This window comes from Chaetodon auriga, chromosome 5 (assembly GCF_051107435.1).
Source record: "Chaetodon auriga isolate fChaAug3 chromosome 5, fChaAug3.hap1, whole genome shotgun sequence".
NCBI lineage: Eukaryota > Metazoa > Chordata > Actinopteri > Chaetodontiformes > Chaetodontidae > Chaetodon > Chaetodon auriga.
The window spans coordinates 6,922,546-6,932,491 of record NC_135078.1 but is presented as its reverse complement, the minus strand read 5'-3'; positions in this window follow the sequence as shown (position 1 = coordinate 6,932,491).

Below are 9,946 nucleotides of genomic sequence, written 5' to 3'. Positions count from 1 at the left end.
TTGAGTGTTCTGCATAAATGACTGCATGTTCGCTTGCATCTGTGTTGTGTGTTGATGTGTGTGAATGTGTACAGGAACACATCAGCACGTGTGTGGAAAGAGTTTTCACTGGTCTGTGTTCGTTTTGAAAAAATGTATACTTACTGCGAGAAGATGAAACTGATAGGTGTGTTAGAGGATGAAAATAAAAGTGGAAAAAACAAATCTAGATAGATAGATAGATAGATAGATAGATACTTTATTCATCCCCAAGGGAAATTCACAAAAATAAATATGTAAAGTATGAATGTGAGTACTCAAAGGAATAGTTCAGCATTTTAGGAAATATGCTTATTTTCCTTCCTCACATCTCTGTGGTAAATAGGACACTACAGCCAGCAACTGGTTAGCTTAGCTTATCATAAAGACTACAAATGGGGAAACAGCTAACCTGGGCCTGTCCAAAAGTAGCAAAACAGCTGAGATATAATATGTTAATTGGTCAGTTTTAGAGGTGCTGGTATATAGATTTTATTGCTGTTTTATTAATGTGAAGGACCAGGATAGCTGTTTATTTCCACACTTTGTTTTTAGCAAAGCTAACAGGTGGCTGCCTGTAAGCTTTACCATATGAACAGAGTGAGCGGTACCAATCAGCTCTTTAGTCTCTGCAAGAAAACAAATAGGTGGTTCTCAAAATGTTGAACTATGCCTTTAAAGAAAATTCAAAATGATAGTGAAAATTGTTGGGGAAGATTTGTCATTTTCATAGCATTGTATGGGCGTCCAAAAATCAAATCCAGAAAACCATGCACGGTGTCAAAGTAAATATGCACCTCTGTGGATCTGCACCGGTTTATCTTAAACTATGCTACATACTCCTCTTAATATTGAGCAGTGACACAAGGGGTGGTCACACTTTGACCTGAAGTCGTTTCTGCTGACAGGCAGCTCTGCTATGCAGCCCTGTCACTCAGCCCTCTGCACCAACAATGGCAGAAATTCCACTGTGTTTGTTTGGTTAAGGACAGAGCTCTCTGAAACCCCTGAACCTCCTCAGGATCCACAGCAGCCTCAGTCACCCTCAGAGTGAAGCCAGTGTCAGTTCTAACCCAGACAGCGGGAGTAAATTTCAGCCGCCATCTCAATAATAGTCAGCCCCATTTAGCAATTGTGTTTCCTCTGTCCCTCCACAATGGAGCAAACAAGCTAAATCCACCTTGAAATGCACTTAGTAGAACATGTCAACATGTCAGGGTGCGCTCGGTTCTACGCTCCGTCTTAATCCAGCCCATTGTATGCTGACAGTTGTCTGTGAATCAGACATTCACAAGGCCTTTGTGACTTCAGGTCTTGAGCTCTAGCAGCCACGCTGGAAGAGCAGAGCCCTCAGACACACGTTAAAACACACATGCTGGGTATACAGGCCAACAGCCAGAGCAAAAGCCTTAGGAGGAGGGGAAACCGATACATACCTTGTGTAAACATTTGCGAAAAATTCATGCTAGAGACAGAAAAGGCTGAAGCTAGGTGAGGATTATCCCTGAGAAATGAATAGGGGCCAATTATGACTGCTCTGTTGTACTGCCAGTATCTGGCTTAAGAGCTGTCAGCCTGAGATGCCTGCAGGGCCTGGACGGGGTACGGTGGTTGGGGAGGGGGTCCTCAGGAGGCTTGAGGTAGAAAAAGGGGCCCGCACACTGGTAAGACAAGGTAAGTCTCCAAACTAGATTTTGGTGCTTTCTCCCTCACCTGGCCTCCCAAGTTCAAGACAATTAGCTGAAAGAACCCACTGAAGCCGTGCACTAAGTTTGATGGTAGGCTCACAAAAACAACCATGGGAACAAGGGTGTTGAGATGGGAGTGTATGCTTTTTCTGTCAGTTTAAAGAGACCACTTTCATCTGTGGGGACTCCTCAGTCCAAAGACACATTTTAATCTTGAAGCTGGATTGTGACTGCAGTCTGAATACTCCCCATCAGGAATGTCAAGGTTGTCTTGTTTGTTTCAAAGGTAAAAAAAAACAAAAAAAAAACGACATATTTGATTGTGATACAACTGTGGCTTCTAGAAGGAATCAGTCAGCGAGTTACCTCCCTGCTCGACTTTTCATTCAACCACAAACATTGTGAAGAAGTTGATGAGGTCAGCTCTTGTCAGAGTGGGGTCCTGTTGGTAGCCCAGTAGAGGTGAGGGCCTGTGAAATGAGCTTATCTGGCCCCTGATAAGAACAGGATACCCTCAGGAATTGACCAAATTCAATACACATGGCTGCTGCAGTGGCCTTTATCTGAGGAGATGTGGGTGTTTGAAAGGGAGCTAGATGTAGTGCTGTGGTTAGGATTTGGCCTATCTCAAACCAGTCCAGCCAACCACAGCCTCACGTAGAGCACCAGTGCCTGTGGCCAACAGTAACAACGATGTGCTACAATGTCATAGTTTGTGGCTTCAATCCCCAGACGTCACTGAGAGAGCAATTACGAACAGCAACCTCAACTCCTAAATCATTTAGTCAGGTCTTTTGCCACACAGGAAGCTGTCTTATTACCTCTGGAAGCTGCACAGAGATTTATTGGGCCGATGTCTGATGACGGCATACAACAAAGGGACAGAGTTTGTGTGTGTGTGCATGCCAAACCACGCCGATTGGGACAATAGCAGTCTGCTTGCAAAAGCAACTCAACATACTCTGATGTTTGGATCTAAACAAGACATGTCTGGCACTCTATATTGGACTTGCAGCAGTTATGATTATGATGTTGCACCTCTAACAACCTCTTAATCATTGTCTGTTTGATCAGCAACACTTTTTTTTTCATCAAAACAGATGGCATGTAGATTAATTGCTCAATTAATTCCATAGCTGTTCCACACTGCTTACTTTGTAGTTGTATACATTAGTGCTGGAATGAAACATTGCAGCGGGGTTTCATGTGAAAAGCCTGGATTGGATGAGCCTGAAGAAACTGAACTGATATTGCTGATAAGCTGTTTCATAACGAGATCAAGCAAATGCTAAAAAATGCTACTTTCATTACAAGGCTACAACAACAGGTCAAGGTCTTTGTTTGCATTCAAATATCCAAAGCAAAAATAGATTTTCCAGTTCATGTAGAATCACATATCTGGACTATATGAATAGTGTGTCCAAACACTTGACAAAGATCTTAGTGTTACATTTGAGTTTGGCAGTAACTGCATGTGATAAATTCGATGTGTGCTGCCGTTTGACTCGGGTCCTGTTCATGATCAGTACCAAGGAACAGCTCGCTTTATTGTGTGTTAAGTCTAAAGTGAAGTTAAGCGTGGAAACTGGGAACAGGATAGTCAGGAGGGAGTTGTTTCTGTTGAGTAAGAAGTATTTAAATCTGCTTCATGATACAGAAGTGGGCCTGACTTGTTTGGTAAGCTTCCTTTATGAAACTAAAAATAAGACATAATTTGTGCAGTGATTACATGTTATTGAACTGTACCATGCTCAGAAATTATTCTAACCTGGCTGGCTTTCAACATTTTCCTGACTTGTTCAGTTAATAGACATAATTGCACAAAAATATTTATCAAATATCAGCTTTTGATGGCTGTATTTGATGACACAAGCGTTAACATTCAAACCCCACATTGATCAAGAGATAATCATCTCAGCAAGCCTTTGCACAGAACATAACAAACTACTTCATTACACTTCCTAAAGGTTTCTTCCAAGCACTAACAAAGGAGAGGGCACATCAGTATAAACATCAAGTCGACAGTTTCGTTCTGCATGTGTCTGCTCTGGGGCTCTGGTGTTATCAGTGTGAGTCACCTCGCATAAATCAAAGTACCTTCCAGTGCCATGATGGCTTCCCACTCTGCAGCCAAAACATCTGGCTGGAACTTCAAGGAACTGCCTGGGCCTGAGCGGAGCATGTCACTGGCACAGATTGCAATTGGCGCTGGTGGCCCTGTCCATAAATATGCATATAATGAGAATACACACATAAAGGCTAAGCTCCAGAGAGGGTCTTGTCATGTGATGCAGATGGACTGCATGCTGGCCTCGCCCTCTGGCTGCTGTCAGTGTCTCTCTGATTGATTCTGTCTTTCCTGTTTAGCCAATGAAAGCTCTGTGTGGTGGGATGAGTGGCTTGTGAATGAATCACAAACACACACACACACACACACACACACACACACGGGCATTCTGCATGCAGTGTGTGCCTGCTAGCTTAGCTTCTGGAGCTCACAGTTATGCCTGCCTGTGTTTATTTGTTGGTTACGGATGTGATGAGAGATGGCTTGCGTGGTATGTTTTGTGTGTGTGTGTGTGTGTGTGTGTCCATGAGGTGGTTTGCGTGGGGGCAGGTGGGAATGCGAATGCGTGGGTATGTTGGCAATGTGAGCTCTCTTGTGTACGGCCTGTATTTGAATGCCCACACATACTGCATGTTTGAATGGCATGGTGTGGGTATACTGTAAGCCTGCATTCAGTACACATTAACGGCCCCTAAAAATAAAACCTTGGAGAGCTATACCTCTGCTCTGACTTTCCAAAACAAATTCAACACTTTCAGAAGGTTCTATAACAGGACTGTCGCTGTCACAGCCAGACTATGGTACACACACACACACACACACACACACAGAGGGAGAGAGAGAGCAGTGTATATATAACTAGCTCAGTAATAAGCCTTCACAAAGTAACCTTTGGCCTGAATGTTATCCCGTATGACAAATGAAGTAGCAGCAGCAACATGAAGAGTGGTCATTAGTGTATGTCGAGGCACATACTGAGAGGAGGCATGGCATGTCTGGACTCACTGATCTGGGTTCTGTCTGCCCAACGGCATTTTTAGACCATCTTTATCTTTGTTCCTTTTGCATGCCAGTGGTGCAAAGATGGCCTGAGCCTTCAAAAGGCAATATACAAACTGGTGGGTTGTGGTAACATCTTGGAGTTGGTATGTAGCAAACCTTTTCTTTAAGAATAAGTACAAACTTCAAAGCCAAAAAGCTTTTTCAATGAATTTTAGCACAAAAAGTAAAGAAAGGCTAGCTGCACACCAAAACACACTCTGGACCAATTTAGAGCTTTTTTATAGCCTCTTTACTTAAACTAATAGTTTGATATTTTGATAAATACGCTTATTTGTTATGCTTAGCTAAGCTAATGACAATGGCTTACAATACATTAATGCTGCATTCTTGCACTCTTGGCACAATGGCATAAACAGGACAACCTCCTTTTCAACAGTCATGCATTATTCCAAGTTTGACTCCCACAGCTAGCATTGATGTCACACCATTTAACCTAAAACAGCTAGTTTTGTAACATACTGTATTTGGACCTGTCCTTGAGTGAAACCAGATGCAAACTTTTATCATTTAAATGTAACTAACAGTGATGGTGGCTTTTCAGGAATTGCCATCAGTTTGACATTTCTACAAAGCCCTTTTCACCTAGTGGGAGATAATGTAGCTGTCAGAAATTCCAGATATCTCCAACTTGGAATTACAACAAGGAGTCTGCCGAGAAAGTTTTTCCAACTCCACTGCTATTTATTACAGTCTGAACAATATGACGTGACGTGAGGTACACAAGAGTTCTGTTCATCTTCTCATCAAACTCTCAGGAGGAAAGTGAATAAATGTATTTCCCAAAAGTCCAACAACTCTATACTCCTTTTTTTCTGCAAGTGAAAGAAATATTTGTACCAAAAACATAGAAATTGTCTTATCTCCAGATATTTTCTTAATGTGTTTTAGAGTGGTTTAGAGTAAACAGTATCTGCAAGGTTGAACAAGGTATTACGAGCAAATGGAAAAGCTTGGATGTGACAGTGAGACAAATTCTGTCATTACATTTGTGTGTAAGTGCATTTTCTGTGTTAGTATAAAAGATGAAGTAAAATTGGTGAGTAGGATAAACTTTTAGGGGGGTTAGAGATAACAATTTCCCCTGCCTGCTGCTCCCAGTGGACATGACCATGAGAAACGGCTTCATCATTGAAGAGGAGTTTCAAAAAGAACTGATAAGAATATTAACTTTAGACTCTGGATGCCTCCCCTTCTTCATATTCCAAGGGAGGATGGTTTTGTGGTTCTGATAGTGCCTGTGCATTGGGCTTCCTCCTTCCTGCTATGCACTGATTCATTGAAGTTGTGTTTTGTTCTACGCCTCAAAGTGCGACAGGCCAGTCACTCCTCGCCCTCCCTGAGATCTCTCTATTAACACCTGCAAAGATGCCCAAGGAAAACATGAGCTGGAGAGGCCTGACCATCACATTTTAAGATACCTGCACATTCAACACATACTCCCATACACAGTATCTTCTCTTTCTCTTCTGATAACCTCATGCATACACATCCACTGACAGGTAGAAAGTTCAGGAAGTCATAAAGTAGCACACACACACATTCATTCTTGCATCCAACTGGTAGTGGTGCTAAATTTGTGGGGACCCTGAAAGGACCATCATCCTGTTTTGTTAAGTGGTGTTTTTTCTTATTCCAATGGATAACATCCGAAACAGAGAAGAAATCACATCAACATGTTTCCACTGTAAGATTACATAGTTTTTGCTGTCAGTCCCCAAGGCTGACACTTGTAGAGCTGCCATTTTGCACCAACATTTAGATATACAATTACACCCATTTTGATAGCCTCAGTTACCCAGAATCCAATGCAGTGACAAACATGTGCTCTGACATAGGGGTGTTAATGCTTGTTTGTCTTCTCAAACTTGTTCATCCTTGCCTGAAGGAAAGAAGTTCATACCACTTCACCGGAGGTTGTAAAAGGGATTCTCAGAAATGTAGGAAATTACTCACTGATATATGAATTGGTAAAGCAAGCAACAATAAAAAAGATGTTTTGTCATAGGAGGAAAATCTCGGGTGTTTCTGATATCAATAACTATGGCTTCGTTTCATTCAAGTGTCCCAGTTAACCACGATAGTATGACTCAATAACACTTGCTTGTATTGCTGCTGTAATGTTTGCTCAATTAAAAGTTTACAGTAAACCGGGTGTGAGTTATTGCCTGTTAGCTTCAACAAAAGTTTGAACATGACAGTTCTTAATGCAAATCATCCAGGTAACATGGAAAGATACAGACCTGACTCTTCTCATGGAGCAAACATTCTTCCCCTTATGATATTTTCATATAATGACAATAGCCTCATGCAAACTGCTACATATATGGGTATCCATGAGTCAAGTCAATATCAATATTAATTTTGCATTCATAATCACCGAATCTTGAAATAGATTGACACCACTCTCATATCTGTGCTTCACATCAGGTCATATCAGTCCTACCGTAATTAGCATCTATTGGAAAAAACATTCTTGTCAGTTTACTTGTTGTCATTCCAAGTTGGAGATATCTGGAATTTCTGTCTGCAAAGAAGTGAATCAGTGAACCATTACTTCACGTGTCAAGTGAATTTTAATGAAAGGAATTTCCTACGGTAATGGTACCTTGAAGGTATCAGTGCACGTTTTTGCAATGCTTCAAGGTACACAATGTGAGCAGAGGAATGATGAGGAAGGACTGTGTGTGTTTTCATCCCAGAGCTCTCTACAGCAGGACAAACACTCTATAAGCCGCTGAAGGTGAAGATGGAATGCCTGTGAGGACCTGCACAGCATACCGTCTTCCAAAGTCTGCCTTAGCATCTGTACCTGTACGCTCCCTCTATGATGCTGCCAGGCCCATGTTGGCTGATGGTAGCAGTTACAGGCTTGGAGGGGTTGCCTGGAAACCTGTGGCCTACTGTTCCAGGAGACTCAGGGACACAGAGATAACGTATGCTCAAATAGAGAAAGAATGCTTGGCTAGTGTTTGCGTTTGTGAACACTTTGAGAAATACCTGTTTGGACTTTAAATACCTGTTTGGACTTGATCACTGACCACAAGCCCCTGGCGCCCTTGATGGACAGTTAAGACCTTGACAATAACCCAATAAAGTGCCAGAGGCTGCTACTCAGTACTGCAGACCTGCAGATGTTTCAGAAAATTCAGAGAACTTTACCCACCCTGTCTGAGAACTTGGACCCCAACTGGTCAGGTATGGATGAAATCAGACAAGCAGATGCAACCACCAAGCAGAGACAAGCACAGCACTACAGCCACAGGAATGGGGTGAGGAATCTACCTTTGCTGATCCCAGGAGACAGTGTTCTCATGAAAGTAGACAATGAAAAACTATGGACAACAGCAGGTACTGTCAGCGGAGCCAGTTCCATTCCTACATCTTATGTGGTGGATTCAGCTCAAGAGGGACTGTATATGTTAAATTGGATCAAGTTTAGAGAAGATTAGCTTACTTACAAGACTAACATCATCTGTTAAGTGCACCCACAGAACCAACACACACACACACACGGAAGGGACAACTACTGTCACTTCGTCAGGTCGAATGAGTAAACCAACACCTTGGCTGGACTTTTGAAGACATTCTTCCTAGTAAGAAGGACAGTCAAAAAAAAAAGAGATGGGTCACCTGGTTTCATGTTTAGAAACCCCTAGAGAAGTACTGCAGGCTCTGTGTCATCTTGGTGTGTATATCAGTGTTGCTTTAATGCCATGTCTGTCAGTACAGAAGATTCCTCCTCCTCATCGTGTTCATCTCTTGGCACAGTAGCTCTCTCTGTCCACACCATTGTATGTATTCATTGCTTTTATGACCAGTCTCGGAGGACTTTAAAGCACTGTCTAGTGTTCCTCCCTGGAGTTTTGCCCTCCACTGTGTACAGTGCAGTCCTCTACCCCTCCATGATGAGAGCGGAGCCTGGTTGCTCTCCCATCTATTTCTATCTCTCTGTGGTCTGGCTGCTGCTCAGGCTGACCCACAGCCTTTCTAATTTGGTGATGAGCTGTAAAGTGACCTGCCTGCCCCCACGGCTGGCGGCTGGAGCGAGAGTGGGATTCCAGGGATTTCCTTACCAGGCAGTCTCATGGGTTGGATGGATGATACTGCATAAACACCCCAACCCTGTCACCTCCCCTCACCCTCTCCTCCTCGAACCCACGGGGAGACCAAGGCTATACAGCTCTCAAGTGCACCCTGTGCACCCTGGCATTGTCTCGTACACCCTCCCTGCCTGGGTAAGTTGAGATGCCAGGAATAATTGATGATGATGTAGGCCATGGTATCTGTCCAGGCAGGGCAGCGGACACTTTCTCCCACCTCCTGCTGAGGGGTTACCATCCTGCCACCTCCATTTGCACTAATTGGTTCAAACTCACTGCTGCTCTACAACTGAAACTCATCCTTTTTTGTGTTTTTCACTAAGTGCTTATGTATTTCATCCAGCTCATTAGTGAATTAGATACAATGGTGAGCCCCCTTGACTCAAAATCCAAAATGCTAGTATAATTTGAGGATGTGTGCCATGGAGGTGAGAATGTAATTTATGTGGTTTCACGTGTAGATTAAAATTGATGTGCTGCACCCCAGTAATACACCAAATGTGTGTCCATGACGAAGGCTGCTTTAGACAATGTTACAATTTACTTGCCCAAATAAATTCAAAAATAAATGAGTATTATCTTTAACTGTTTGTGGTGTTTTTTTGTTTCTAGGACTGATAGATTATTTAGGTCTCAAAGTCACTGCACTCTACACGCTGTGCACCTTCTTCCACTGAACCACCTGTACTCCTTATTGTTTCATTTCAGGGTGCAGCAGGGGGACTGGCTGACTCTAATCCATGGCCACAGAAGAGGTTTAAAACACTCTGGTTTCATCTAATCTTCCAGCTCAGACCTAGCCGAGCTTGAAACCCGCTTTCTCCATGATAGGAATGGACAAATAAAGGTCTCTCCCAGCACACCCATGAAAGGGGCCTGTGTGCTCTGTGGATTAGGTCCCTGTGTTTTCGCTGTCTCTCTTTCTCCATTAGACTGAAAAGGATGAAAAAAAAAATAAAGACTCTCCTGTTCATGCAGCATTGTGAGGCTTTTGCAAGTTCTATAGTTAT